The sequence below is a fragment of the Hyperolius riggenbachi genome, chromosome 10, assembly GCF_040937935.1.
Source record: "Hyperolius riggenbachi isolate aHypRig1 chromosome 10, aHypRig1.pri, whole genome shotgun sequence".
Taxonomy (NCBI): Eukaryota; Metazoa; Chordata; class Amphibia; order Anura; family Hyperoliidae; genus Hyperolius; species Hyperolius riggenbachi.
In genome coordinates, this window is record NC_090655.1 from 79711865 (window position 1) to 79726973 (window position 15109).

Sequence of the window (15109 nt, forward strand, 5' to 3'; positions counted from 1 at the left end):
AGTCAAAAGAAGGAAAGCCTCTTGTCGGTGCGACATGGGTGTTTAGTAAGGGCAGGAGAGATGGGGTTAAATTTTAGTGCAAGGAAGTCCACCATTGTTTGCATATTCCCAGTAAACCTTTAATGCCAGTGACCAGAGCAGGTGAGAGGGCACAGCTGCATAGTATAGTACACAGCCTTAGCGCTTGACATCAGATAGGTTTTGGTCAATGAGATGCAAATAATTCCGAGTAGATCCAGAAGTATGCAAATATTGTATGCAAATATATGCAGCTTGAAAATTGACCAATGGGATTCCACCTTGACTTGACTAGATTGGTTCATTTTCAAGATGCAGGATTCGCAAATTGTGTATGCAAATTTCTGCATCAACTGAATTTTTTGCATCTCATCAACCATCGCTAGTGTTGAGGGATCCACTTTAGGAACATTACATCTCAAAACAACACCTGCAGCACTGATGGGTTTACAGCATTTTTTTTTACTTTAAAAAAAATCAGAGAATTAATGTTCTGATGTGGGCCTTTATTCTCCCAGGACCCATAATAAACAAAAATTGAATAATAGGGGTGGAACCTCTACCAGGTCAAGTGTAGCAGAACAATGCTTACTACCAAACAGAGCCTGTGCGTACGTCAAGCTAGTTACAGAACACAGAATATGTGTTATGAAATACTATACACACCAAAACATCACATTTTCAGGGAACACCACAACAGTAGCAGAGACTAGACTTATGCTATTCGTTCAGGCATCAACCTGTTCTCGGCCCATTGATTAACATGGACACCGAGTTCAAACAATTTTTGTGCATTGCATTAAAGCTGAAAGCATTGCAGATACAGTGTGTATAGCAGACCTGACAACTTATTTCTTTAATTACTGACACTCCAGTTGGATGGGTCACCGATTATGTGCAAGTACCTCCAGAACCTGCATAATCTAGATGTGTCAGTATTTAACCATTTCAGCCTACAGGCCATTTTGCCCTTAACACCAAAAGACTTCTCTTTGGGCACTAACTATTCACCCAAGACACATACCATAGGTTCGCGGGATACCACCCAAACCAGTCTCTGGACTGTACTACAGATATTAGACTCGGAGTTCCTCTGACAACACGTAAGGTGCATACACACATCCAATTTTGATGGGCCAATGATTGGCTAATTTTACCAACAGGTTTTGACTAGTATGAACAGGTTGTGTAGGTAAGCGCTCATTCTGCGTGTAATTAGTAAAATTGGCCAGTGATTGGCCAATCACAATTGGATGTGTGTACCAGGGTTTATTCCCCTTTCACACAGGAAGATGAAATACGACTTGTCGGGCAGCTCAGCCTCCCAACTCTGAGCCACGAGCGCCATCCATGAGCGTTTGTAACACAATCAGCCATTGACGCATGGTGACGGTACCCGTTGGCAGAGAACAGCGACATATCATGTGAGTATGACCAGACTCCACCGTGACTCCATGCACCTCTTCACCGCTGGTACTGAGCACCGGAAAGCTCCTAGGCTGGTGGATGGGTACAGGTGACAGGCCTTTGGCTGTGTGAAAGAGGCCTTCGGCCTAGGAGCCACTATAAAGCGTAAAGCACTATCGCAATCACTAGCGAATTGTGGTAAGCTTTGCAAGCGGTTTCCCTGCTCCTATACAATACATTAGGGTGCAAGTGCTTACAAAATGCTGCACGTCCTGCGAGCGTGATTTCCTTAATCGCAGTCGCTCCAGTGGAATCAGTCCCATCCACTTACATTGGGAAATCGCTAGGGATTCAAAGCGATCCCAAAAAACGCTCTAGTGCGTCCCAGCCCCTAGTGACAAAGAGTCTAAGTACTGTGGAAAATTATGTGGAAAATGTTTCAAAATTTAATAAACCCATAATCATAGTAATAATACTATTGTTGCATTAAACAAAAGTCTGCTTTAGGGCTCTTTCACAAGAAAATCGCAAAACTCGTTTCGCAATTTTAACGATGTTGGCCTCGACTGAAATGCAGGAAGAATGCAGCAGAACTGCGATTGCCTTTTTAGAAAATGCATTCAGTGAGAATGCATTCCCACGATTCCAATTGCAACTTTCCTGTACTCAGGGCAGGATTTGTACTCTTTACCTCCCTAGGCCACTGTCACCAGCCGCACCCCCCCCCCCCCTTTCAGTATAGACAGCGAGATGACCCCTCACCCCTTCCTTCTAGTATAGGTAGCCTGATGACCCCTCCCCCTTCCCTCTAGTATATGTAGCCAGATGACTCCTCCCCCCTTTCCCTCCAGTATAGGTAGCCAGATGACCCCTCCCCCTTCCCTCTAGTATATGTAGCCAGATGACTCCTCCCCCTTTCTTTCCAGTATAGGTAGCCAGATGACTCCTCCCCCCTTTCCCTCCAGTATAGGTAGCCAGATGACTCCTCCCCCCTTTCCCTCCAGTATAGGTAGCCAGATGACTCCCATAATTCCTCCTTTTCCCACCCCTGCACCTTTCAGTATAGGTAGCCAGCTCGCCTTCACACCACAGCAGCCATCAGTGTCACTCATTTCTCCGCTCATCTCCAGTGCAGAAGCTTCCTCTTCCTTTCCGTCTCCAATGCTGCCCATGTCCATAATCACTGGCCACAATGCAAACTTGCACAGAGAGCAAGGTGGCTGCTGCACAGGTGGCTAGCAGCAGAGTACCGTGGTCAAGCGCTCGCCTGATCTCCATGCATTGCACCAGTTTAGCCTGATGCTTTGGTGCCCTTGCTCCTGTGGTGCCCTAGGCCATGGCCTAGGTGGCCTTGGCCTAAGTCCGGCCCTGCCTGTACTTGCGTTTGGAAAATCACAAGCCTTTTAAAAAACCAAACTGAATGTAGCCGGGGTGTTAAAGGGCCCTAACACTAGAGGACTGGTAGGCAGGAAGGGCAGAAAATGCTAACATGCACTTATTTTCTGACTGAGGAGCCCTTTCACTTCCTGACTGTACTACTTCATAAACACGTTTCCTTCTGTGCCAGTGCATGTTTTTGTCAGTGATCTGCCCACGTTGTCATGCACGATTATGTTTTTGTCTGCTATCAATAACATGAAAACGCTTGTGGTTTCCCCAAGAGGGTGTAAAAAGCGACACTTTTTAAAAAAACTCCATATAGCACTGGAAAAAATGCAAATAATTTAGTCTGAAAGCCAATGTGATATTCATGTGGAAGACCATATGCAAATTGTATGTGTTCGCAAAAACACATAGGCCTGTATCCTATTAACTTTTCTTCTGAGTTTTCTCCATGGAGATACTTCCCACCCTTAGCAATAAAATAGGGCTCATTCACACTAAGGACGTTTTTGCCCTTTTTTCAAGCGTAGGCGATTTTTAAAATTGCCCTAAAAACGCTTGTGCAATGATTTCCTTTGAGGGAGTTCACAGCTGAGCAGTTTGTTTCCAATCTGCTCAGCAAAGAGGTGCCTGAACCATTTTTGAGGCGATTTTGCCTCAACGGGAGGTATAGGAAAATCGCTCACAAAATCGCTTTGTGCAGCGACTGCGTGAGCGTTTCTAAGAATAAATATATTGTATTTATTCTTTTCCGGGTCAAAAAGAGTTCACTTCCTGACTTGCGTCAGAGAGTGAATTACAAAACCGCAGTGGCGTGCCGGGAATGGGAAAAAGTGCACAAAACTCAAAACGTTAGCATTTTCAGTTTTAGGTGTGAGTTCTTAAAGCTCCCAGCATGCAGAAAAATACTCCAAATACGTTTAGTATTACTTGTTTACCTACTTTTCAGTACTTTTTCAATTGCTAAGTGCTGAAAAGTTTTTTGTTTTTTTTTTAAATAAGATAAAGTTAAGGTGGCTATACATCAGGCGATGGATGGGCAGATTCAACCAAGAGACAGATCTCTCTCTTATCAGAGAGATCTGTTGCCTGTCGATACAACGCAGGCCAATTCCTGATCGATGTCAGGATGAAATCTTGCTGGAATTGGCCTTGTGACGCTGTTTCATCGCCCCTGGCGCTGTCCCCCCAAGTGTAAAATGTGCCATCCTGGTGCTCTGTGCATGAATACTTTAGCCGTCTGTGTCTGCTGCTGGCTCCGACCTCTTCTTCACACACACGTGCCTTACATGGTTGTCCACCAAATACGCACACGTCCGCCGGCAACCATGTGGGGCACGTGTGTGCAGTGACGTAGCTAAGGCGCTGTGGGCCCCGATGCAAATTTTACATTGGGGCCCCCCAAGCACACTATACATAACAATTGATACAGCGCACCAAAACCTGCCAATGGCAACTACAGTGTCAGAGGTGCAAGAAGGGGATGGTGAACAGTTGGTTAATGATTACCACTATTCAAAGTATCTATAGAAGTGATTATTATGTACACAGGACCAACAGAGAGCTCATACTGTAGTTGAGGCAGGGCCCTTCGGGGGCCCCTCTGGCCCAAGGGCCACAATGCGGTCGCTACCCCTGCACCCCCTATTGCTACGCCCCTGTTTGTATGGAAGAAAGATTACGGAGACAAAGCCAGCGGGGCGCCGGGGTGGGGGAACAGAACGTCAGCCCGACATCTTGCAGCATGTCCGACCGATACATTCGACCAATTTCGGCCTGAAATTGGTCACATGGTCGGTCGGCCGGCCATGCTCTTGGCTGCACCAATTTTCATCCGATCCGATATAATAATCAAATCGGATGGTTGAGTCTTTCCCATGATTGTGATTCCTACTGAACCAGACAGAGACCATTTAAAGGGGACCTGAACTCTTGCACAGGACAGAAGGAAAACATAGCGAAATCCACCCTGTATGTATTTAGAGAGTTTAGCTTGTCTAATTCCCCGACGTCTGTGACTAATCAAAACAGTAATTTAATCTCTAAGCTGTGTCCGATGGCGGCCTCGGCAGAGCAGCTGATTTGTAAACACAGGATGTTAACCCCATGTCTGCTTCCATGAAAGCAGAAAGGAGACACGCTGCAGATTTATTGCAGGATTTGTATCAGCTATAACAAAAATGTTATGCTGTTGCTTATCTTTTAGAGCAGAGAGGAAGTTCTGAGTTCAGGTTGGCTTTAAAGGCTCAGGAACCCTTTGCAGGTGTTTTGGATTAATTAGCGGATTCGAGTCTGACACTTTGAGCCTAGAATATTTGAGGGAGGGAACGCACTAGGCAGAATTGCATCCATTTTCCCCATAGCACATAGTAAAAAAATGCATATGCCACTCTGCTTAGTGTGTTCCTACCCTGAACCTTTTCACAATAGTCCAAATGTTCAGAGATTTTGATTTGAAGGGTTCTCATAAGCTGGAAGTCATAATCATCAAAATTATAACAAAAATGCTTGAAATCTCTTGCTTTGCATGTAATGAGTCTATTTCATCAGGGATGGTCGTAGTCAGCCAACTTCGCTACGCTGTAACTACACGTAGTTTTCCGCTACAAAATCAGAAACTTCGCTGCGTTTGCATTTCGTAGACTACGCGTTAAAATACGGAAGCTTTGCGTAGTGCGAAGCATAGTTGATGCGGACGCTTATGCCCTTATGCGGAAAAATGTCCGCAATAATCCGCTAACTATGCGCATGGGTGAACTAATATATGCGTACATATCACCTTCCAATGCGGAATTGTATACGTATAGAAGGGCAATAATATTTCTGCGCATGTGCAATAATCTCTATAGATCTTCGCAATACATATGTCAACTACGCATAGCGGGCGAAGCTTCGCATAGCGGGACTACGACTACGCGGAAATACATATGCAAAGTTTTTAAACTTCGTCTATGAACTAGTATACGATGCGTAGTTGCGGGCTACGACGCGTAGATTCGCGCTGGCGTAGTTTACGAACAACCCTGTATTTCATGAATTACTGAAATAAATGATCTTTTGCACAATATTCTAATTTTTCACCTGTATATAATGGAAGCGTTTCTGATGCTGAAGCCAGGACAATTATCATGAAAGTGGGTATTCTGAATCATTTACTGCATTGTACTACAGATCACAGTTCCCCAACCCTGTCCTCAAGGCCCACCAACAGTACATGTTTTGCAGAAAACCACACGCATTCACAGGTAAGGTAATTAGTGTCTCAGCAGAGCTGATTAACTAACTGTGGATTTCCACAAAGCATGCACTGTTGGTGGTCCTTGAAAACAGGGTTGGGGAACACTGATCACTACAGTGCCTCTAAGCTTCCAGTACTATATTTGTACTTGGCAATCTATTAATATCTGAAGGAATCAGTAGTAGGCCATATCGTCTGGGATGCACTGCATAGAGTCGAACAGTCAACAAATAATTGACATCCCGTATAAACCATATCAGACTGATAGAATGTAACCCATGCTGTATGAAAGGCCAGCCATGTTTCTAGGTTCAGATCTACGTGTACACTGATGTGTAATGTACATAACATTCCCTGTAACACATGCCCTGCTGACTAATCACACATGCCTCTACACATCATTAAATAATGTCGCCAGAATCTTGAGCATACATTGCACGTGCCAAGCTCCTCTAGTGTTCCTGGTCCTGCCCAGTATGTCATTAGAGCTTTCTATTTATAGACTCATAAAGAAATGCATTCTTCACCATGCTACTTACAGAACGTTGCTACTGTGCCGTAGATTAAACAAATAATGAAGGATCCTGTCTAAGTGGATCCTAAAGAGAGTAGTGGAACGTCTGTATGGTGGAGCAGAGTTGGTGAATGTGAATGGCGGAAATCCACATCCCCTAGTGCCTCCCTCCATCCTTCTCTGTGCAGAGTCCCGAGCAGAGCATAAATGGGCGGTTATTCACCTAGCTCTCGGCATTCTTCTGACAAGATCTCCCCTTAGTAGAGGGCACCACCAGCTACTTAATACTGAGGGTACCTCTGGCAACCTAATACTAAGGGACACTTGTAGCTACCTATGACGGGCGGGGGAAGAAAGCGATAAGTGACCACTGGGCCAGCCAGGACACTTGCAGTGCAGTTTGGTGGGTGTTTGTAGGTTCACGGAGGGTGAAGTCTAGGGCCTAGGGGTGCCAGGACATCTGTGCCTATAGGCTCTTATGATGTAAATCTGGCCCTGTATATACTCACAAAGATGGCTTGCATGAAGCAGCCATTCAGCCATCATTGGGCAGAAGAAATTCTGAACCACTCTCTACTCGGATGTGAATCTGCTGTTCATTTTCTAAAAGAATGGTTTGGTTTGGAAACACTAAAACATACTTACTCCACAGGACATTTGAAAACAAAGTTAAGAAGTATCTAATAAAATGTTCAAATGAAATGTGAACTTTCCTGGCTATATGAAAAAGGTTTGCAATGTGGAACAACTGGTACGGGTGAAATGTGTTTCTTTGGTCTCAGCAGCAACTTCTTCATGTGGGAAGTATAATTCGTACATTAAAGTAAACGGTAAACCCCCCTCCACAAAAAAAACAACCAGATATTTACCTAAGGAGAGCGAAGTCTCTGGGGCCTATAGAGCAGTGTTCCCCAACCCTGTCCTGAGTCCTTAGGGCCCACCAACAGTGCATGTTTTGTGGAAATCCACACAGGTAGTTAATCAGCTCTGCTGAGACACTATTTTCCTCACCTGTGCATGTTTGTGGATTTCCACAAAGCATGTACTGTTGGTGGGCCTTAAAGAGAAACTCCGACCAAGAATTGAACTTTATCCCAATCAGTAGCTGATACCCACTTTTACATGAAAAATATAATGATTTTCACAAACAGACCATCAGGGGGCGCTGTATGACTGATTTTGTGCTGAAACCCCTCCCACAAGAGGCTCTGGTACCGTATGGTACTCTGGGCAAACTGCCACAATGTAACAATGACACACACAGGAAATGGCTGTTTATAGCTCTCTGTTAAAGCCAGAACAGCTACATAATCTGCCCACAGTAACAATGTCACCATGTAATACATGTCAGAATGTGAATCTGGGAGAGGAAAGATTTTACAATGAGCAAACTCTGACTAAATCATGTATACATAATTATTGTAAAAATTAAGCACCTTTTTATATTAAATTATTTTCACTGGAGTTCCTCTTTAAAGGGACACTTAAAGGGGCACTACAGCGAAAAGCTGTAAAATGTAAAATATGTGCAAACATATACAAATAAGAAGTACATTTTTTCCAGAGTAAAATGAGCCATAAATTAGTTTTCTTCTATGTTGCTGTCACTTACAGTGGGTAGTATAAATCTGACAGAAGTGATAGGTTTTGGACTAGTCCATCTCTTCATAGGGGATTCTCAGGGATATATTTATCTTCAAAAGCACTTAGTGAATGGCAGTTGCTCTGTCCAACTGCCAAAATAACTGTGTAGAGAGCAGGGAAGCTGGCCAGCATCATTGTTTAAATCCTTTTTAGGGAATATCTTTATAAAGAATAAAAGCCTTGCTGAGAATCCCCTATGAAGAGATGGACTAGTCCAAAACCTGTCACTTCTGTCAGATTTCTACTGCCTACTATAAGTGACAGCAACATAGGAGAAAAGAAATGTATGGCTCATTTTACTCTGGAAGAAACTTACTTCTTATTTGTATAGGTTTGCACATATTTTAAATTTTACAGGTTTTTGCTGTAGTGCCCCTTTAAGCCAGAAAAAAAAACGAGTTTTACTCACCTGGGGCTTCTACCAGCCCCCTGCAGCAGTCCTGTGCCCTCGCAGCCACTCACTAATCCTCTGGTCCCCCGCTGCCAGCTAGTTTCGTTTTCGCCGACAGGCCCGACAAGACTGGCCATGCGTACCTTTCTCTGCATTCCCGACTGTAATTAGCGCTATTGTGGACCGCAACACATACAAAAATACGCGTTGCCGCATTACCTACGCATAGATGCGGCCCGCAATAGCGTTAATTACAGTCGGGAATGCGGAGAAAGCTACGCATGGCCAGTCCTGTTGGGCCTGTCGGTGAAAACGAAACTAACTGGCAGCGGGGGACCAGAGGATTAGTGAGTGGCTGTGAGGGCACAGGACTGCTGCAGGGGGCTGGTAGAAGCCCCAGGTGAGTAAAACTTTTTTTTTTTTTCTGGCTTAAGTGTCCCTTTAATGACAGGTTTGGGAAACTCTGCTATAGAGCCTTCCAGCTCCTCTCCCAGTCCCCACATTGCGGCGCTGGCTCCCCGGTAGCAGTAGTCGACAAATTGGCCAAATACTGCTTTCTCTGCTGCTCAAGGAATCTACGGGAGCCAGAGTACTCCTGAAGACGGCCAGCTCCATGCGCAGTACAGAGCCGCCTAACCATCTTCGGGAGCACTTGGGCTGCTGAACACCTCCGAAACCTCCTGCTGCAGAGGACTCAAAGTTTCCCATTAGCTTTAAGGTTTAAATAAATAGAGACCCTAGGTGACTTAGCCACTGTTATGTTGCCTGGCAGTTTTGCCGATCCCTTTGGCTGCAGTATTGTCTGAATCACACCTGAAACAAACATGAAGCTAATCCAGTCAGACTTCAGTCAGAACACCTGATCTGCTGCATGCTTGGTCAGGGTCTATTGCTAAAAGTATTGCCGGCAGAGGATCAGCAGATTGAATTGTTTAAAAGGATATAAATATGACAGCTCCAATATCCCTGCCTCTCAGTTCATGTGTCCTTTAAGTATGATTTGTACTATTTAATTTTGGCTAAATTACCTAGGTTATTACAATAAGGCCTCCTTTCCATGGACTGTTAAGCTGTGTGCTCAGCAAGCAGTTACCAGGCAGCAGTGAGCAGTTACCAGGCAGCATTAAGCAGTTGTGAGAGTTTGAGAGGCATTTCACTGCCTATCAACAGTCTATAGAAAAGAGGCCTGAATATGACAGTCACCAAATCCCTCTCACTTCAGATGTACTTTGACCCCAGTAATCAGGTGGCTAAATGCCTTGATTAATTTAGCCATTTGTGTGAAAAAGCCTTAACACTTTAACTCCAACCACAATAAAAGGTGTCATTGAATTATTACAGTTGGAAATGGTTTGGTCAGCAATTTTGTCTAATTCCTCGTCATCTGTGACCAATCACAAATTGTAATTTGATCTCTCAGCTGTGTCAGCTGGCTGAATCGGTAGGGCAGCTGTTATTTGTAAACACGGGATATTAACCCTATGTCTGCTTTCATGAAAGCACCGAATGAACTGCAGATTTATTGCAGGATTTCTATCAGCTGTAACAAAAAAAATGTTTCTTTAAATGTTATGTTTGCTCATCTTTTAGAGCAGAGAGGGAGTTCTGAGTTCAGGTCCGCTTTAAATAAAAAAATATAAGCCATAACTAGATATCAGTTCCCTTCCTTCCAGATAAAACTATAATAAATCTAACATAAAATGATTTGCCATCATATAGAAGTGATAAACCACCAGCAGGATTAGCTTTTGTTGAATATCCAGATCCAGTCATCAAATCAAACATGTAGGGAAACATACTGTATTTTTTGGACTAGAAGACTCGCTTTTTCTCCCCAAAAGTGAGGGAAAAAAGTCACTGCGCCTTATAGTCCAAAAGCAGGGAGTTCCTGACTTGTGAACGCCTGCCAATACGAACCTCCAACCTGCTGCAATGTCGGGGACTCCCTGTACTGTGCCCCTGCAGAGGCAGACATAGGGGGACACAAAGGGGCATAGAGGAGGACACAGGCGGACACAAAGGGGCATAGAGGAGGACACAATGGAGACACAAAGGGGCATAGAGGAGGACACAGGGGGACACAAAGGGACATAGAGGAGGACACAGGGGGACACAAAGGGGCATAGAGGAGGACACAGGGGGACACAAAGGGGCATAGAGGAGGACACAGGGGGACACAAAGGGGCATAGAGGAGGACACAAGGAGGACACAAAGGGGCATAGAGGAGGACACAAGGGAGACACAAAGGGGCATAGAGGAGGACACAGGGGGACACAAAGGGGCATAGAGGAGGACACAGCAGGACACAGCAGGACACAAAGGGACATAGAGGAGGACACAAAGGGGCACAGAGGAGGACACAGGGGGACCCAAAGGGGCATAGAGGAGGACACAGCGGGACACAAAGGGACATAGAGGAGGACACAAGGAGGACACAAAGGGGCATAGAGGAGGACACAGGGGGACACAAAGGGGCATAGAGGAGGACACAGGGGGACACAAAGGGACATAGAGGAGGACACGAGGAGGACACAAAGGGGCATAGAGGAGGACACAGGGGGACACAAAGGGGTATACAGGAGGACACAGGGGGACACAAAGGGGCATAGAGGAGGACACAAGTAGGACACAAAGGTGGCATAGAGGAGGACACAAGGGAGACATAAAGGGGCATAGAGGAGGACACAGGGGGACACAGGAGGACACAAGAGGTAGAAGGGGGCATAATCCACAAGATGCCCCTTCACCATGGATGCACCAGGTTTAGTACACATACTTTTTTCCTTTGGTTTTTGTCCTCTAAATCTAGGTGCCTCTTATGGTCAGGAGCGTCTTATAGTCCAAAAAATACGGTAACTATTACTTTACTCTACTCATATTACAATCGTAGTAAGCACAGCCATATAATGTACTACATTTAAAAAGCCCCAGAGAAAAATCTCTAAATACGGCCAAACAGATGTCAAATGCTAGGTACACACGAGATAAGGACTCTTTTCCATGACTCTTTATAGGCAGTGGAATGCCTCTCAAACTCTCAACTGCTCAATGCTGCCTGGTAACTGCTTGTTTCTGCCTGGTAACTGATCACTGCTGCCTGGTAACTGCTTGCTGAGCACACAGCTCAACAGCCCATGGAAAAGAGGCCTAAAGTCTTTGGAAAATGAAAGATTTAGGGCTTGTTTCCACTGTTGCGACGCGATTTCGGCCGCATTCCGACGCTTGTAAAAACGCATGCGGATGCGTTTCCACATGCGTTTTTACCCGCGATTTCGCCTGCGATTTCGCATGGCAGGGTGCCATGCGAAATTAACCATGACACTGCCAGGGCTAAATAAAATTGAAAAAGGTGCGAAATCGCACGCGAAATCGCGGGTAAAAACGCATGTAACAAACGCATGCGTTTTTACTATTAAATACATTAGCGGCGATTCGCACGGATTCCCGACGCAGGCGAAATCATTGGCTCTTTTGTGCGTTTTTTTCACGCTGAAAAAAACGCACCTCAACAACGCTACAGTGGAAACAGGCCCATCCACTTGTATTACATGTGCGGATCTGCGTGCGTTGGACGCATGCAGATTCGCGATAGTGGAAACGAGCCCTTAAAGAGACTCTGTAACAAAATTTTGAGCCTTATTTTTTCTATTCTATAAGTTCCTATACCTGTTCTGATGTGGTCTGTCTTACTGCAACCTTTTCTAGTTGCACTGTCTCTGTAATAAATCTTATCTTCTTTCCTCTGTCGTGTCTGTCGGCAAGAGGCTGGAATGTGTGGAATGTGCAGCACTGCTTGTCATTGGCAGAAGCTTTACACACCCCCTCCAAGCTTTGCATGAGTCACACCAGATAGCTGTTCACAGCCTATGATACTCTGGTTAGAAGCCAGTCATTTGTTTGTAAACACTGCCTAAAACTGTTAATTACAAGCCAGGATTGCAGCAGGGAGTGACAGAAACAGCACAGAGGGGCACAGGAGAACATAAGGAATAGAATGGTATGCTTTTTATTGTAAGAATATTAGGGTACAGATTCTCTTTAAGGCCAATTTTACCACCTTCCATGTAGTATGAGATCATACTTTCGCAGTCTATTCTCAAGGTGAGTACGCCTATCAGATACAAATCTTTGCAAACTGAGCAAACTAATCTGTCGCATAGGCTTGTCAGGGAGATTTGAAAGACTGATTTTTCTAAACATGCTGTAAGGCCCGTACCCACATCGCAATTCTTTTGATGATTTTACCGAAGATCTCAGATTTTCTGAGCGACGAGCCATCGTGTATACGATCTCGCGATGTGGGTACAGGAGCACGATCACAGGACCGCTGCATAGCAATGCGCAGCAATGAATAACAACCATCTCGGTGGATCACATCTTTAAAAACCCTGACGACTCCCCGCACAAAGTATCGCGATCGCTTGCAGTCTCTTTGCACCCGTCATGTAACATGCATATCCGCCGGCAGGAAGATGAAGGAAGATGGAGCGCTTGTCAGGGAGACGTCACTGGATTCATCTCCCTGCATCACGAGGTAAGTACTTAGCTGTACACATGCAAAAGATCAGTATCTGCAAAAGATCAGTTCCTGAAAAATGCTTTCATAGTCTATTTATTTCTTTCTCTTTCACGCATGCCTGTGCACACAAAAGTTAAGAAATATCTGCAGATTCGTGCACACCTTGTTTAACGAACAATCATCTGCAGATCAGATGGATCTGAAAGACTGAGAGACAAATATCTTTTGTTGCTATCTTTGGAGCTCTTTTTTGAACTTTTTAACAAATATTATCGACAGATTATCTTTGATCTTTTATTTTTAAAAGACTTTTATCATGTGTGTATGCAGTTTTAGTATTCAAAATCATTCTTCATGACAGTGATAAAATTGGTCAGTGATTGGCCAATTATAATTGAGGCCCACTAGCAGATTTTTAAACGCTTTTTTTATTTTTATGAGGCGTTTTGCGGATTGCTGCTGCGGATTTCAGTGTAACATATTTCATATATAGTTACAGTAAAGCTGTTACTGAACAGCTTCTGTAACAAAACCGCCTGGCAAACCGCTCTGATCTGCAGTTTTTCAGAGCGGTTTGGGTTTTTCCTATATTTAACATTGAGGCAGAAACGTCTCAGCAATCCAAAAAATGCCTCACCCCCATTGAAATACATTACCCTAGCTTATTCGCAGCCGCAAGCGACTGCAAAAACACTCAAAAAGCCGCTCGGTGTGCCCTAGCCCAAAAAGTGTGTATTTAGTTAGTCTGGTACTGTGTGTGTTCCCTCCAGATATTCCAGTTTCCATCCCTAAACCAACAGCATAATGGTACAAAGGTAAAAAGAAAAAAGTTGGCCCTAGTTTATTGTAGTTACATTACACTGTAAGCCCCACTAGATATCCATTGCTCAAAACAATCTTTCAGAGATGCCTTGGGTGACAATCCCTCCATACACATGATTGCTTCACTCTCTGCTAGGGATGATCGGAAACAGCAAATTCCGTTCCGACGGAAATCATGGATTCCGTCAGTGTTAAATTCCGTAGCTATGAAAATTCCGCCGAATTTGTACAAAATTCCGCGGAATTCCGGATTGAAAAATTCACAAAAGTAACCTTGTTTATCCTATATGGTAGCCCATAGTCCCTATAAACTGTTCACTTAGTCCTTTTTTTCCCTCCTCCCTCCTCCCGGAGGGTCTCATCTTCCAGGGAATTGTAGTATTTCAAAAGCCAGCTTACATACCGTGGCTGGGAATAGAACCCAGGCTGGGCTGGGAATTGAACCCAGGTCTCAGTGTGTGGTAGGTATCTGACTTAACCACTATACCACCAACAACACTACATGCTGAAGCCAGCCTAGCATGTACCATTATGATCAATCCAAGAGACAAAGTAGCGTGCTTAAGGATTTGTAGTATTTCAAAAGCCAGCTTACATACCGTGGCTGGGAATTGAACCCACGTCTTAGTGTGTGGTAGGTATCTGACTTAACCACTATACCACTATACCACCAACAACACTACATGCTGAAGCCAGTCTAGCATGTACCATTATGATCAATCCAAGAGAAAAAGTAGCGTGCTTAAGGATTTGTAGTATTTCAAAAGCTTACATACCGTGGCTGGGAATTAAACCCAGGTCTCAGTGTGTGGTAGGTAACTGACTTAACCACTATACCACCAACAACACTACATGCTGAAGCCAGCCTAGCACGTACCATTATGATCAATCCAAGAGAAAAATTAGCTTGTTTAAGTATTTGTAGCCAGGCATGGCCTTGCCTTTTGTGTTCAACAGTTGTCCGAAGAGAACCCCAGATAGCCAGGTAGATTCATCTCTCTCTCTCTAGTAGGGATGGTCACCGCTTTCCGCGGAATTGTATTTTCCGTAATTTATGGGCGGAATTTGGTCATTTTGTTCCATTTGCTCAGAACGGAATTGCTTTTTCAATCTGGCGGAATTCCGAAAATGCTTGTGAATTTCTGCCGGTATCCATTGATCCATTGATGGTT

General features: G+C 44.5%; 1 protein-coding gene across 1 annotated transcript in view; it reads right to left on the reverse strand.

Moving 5' to 3' along the window:
- STYK1 (serine/threonine/tyrosine kinase 1) overlaps positions 1–15109 on the reverse strand; it is a 115631-nt gene that overhangs the window by 84421 nt on the left and 16101 nt on the right. The window lies entirely within an intron of this gene.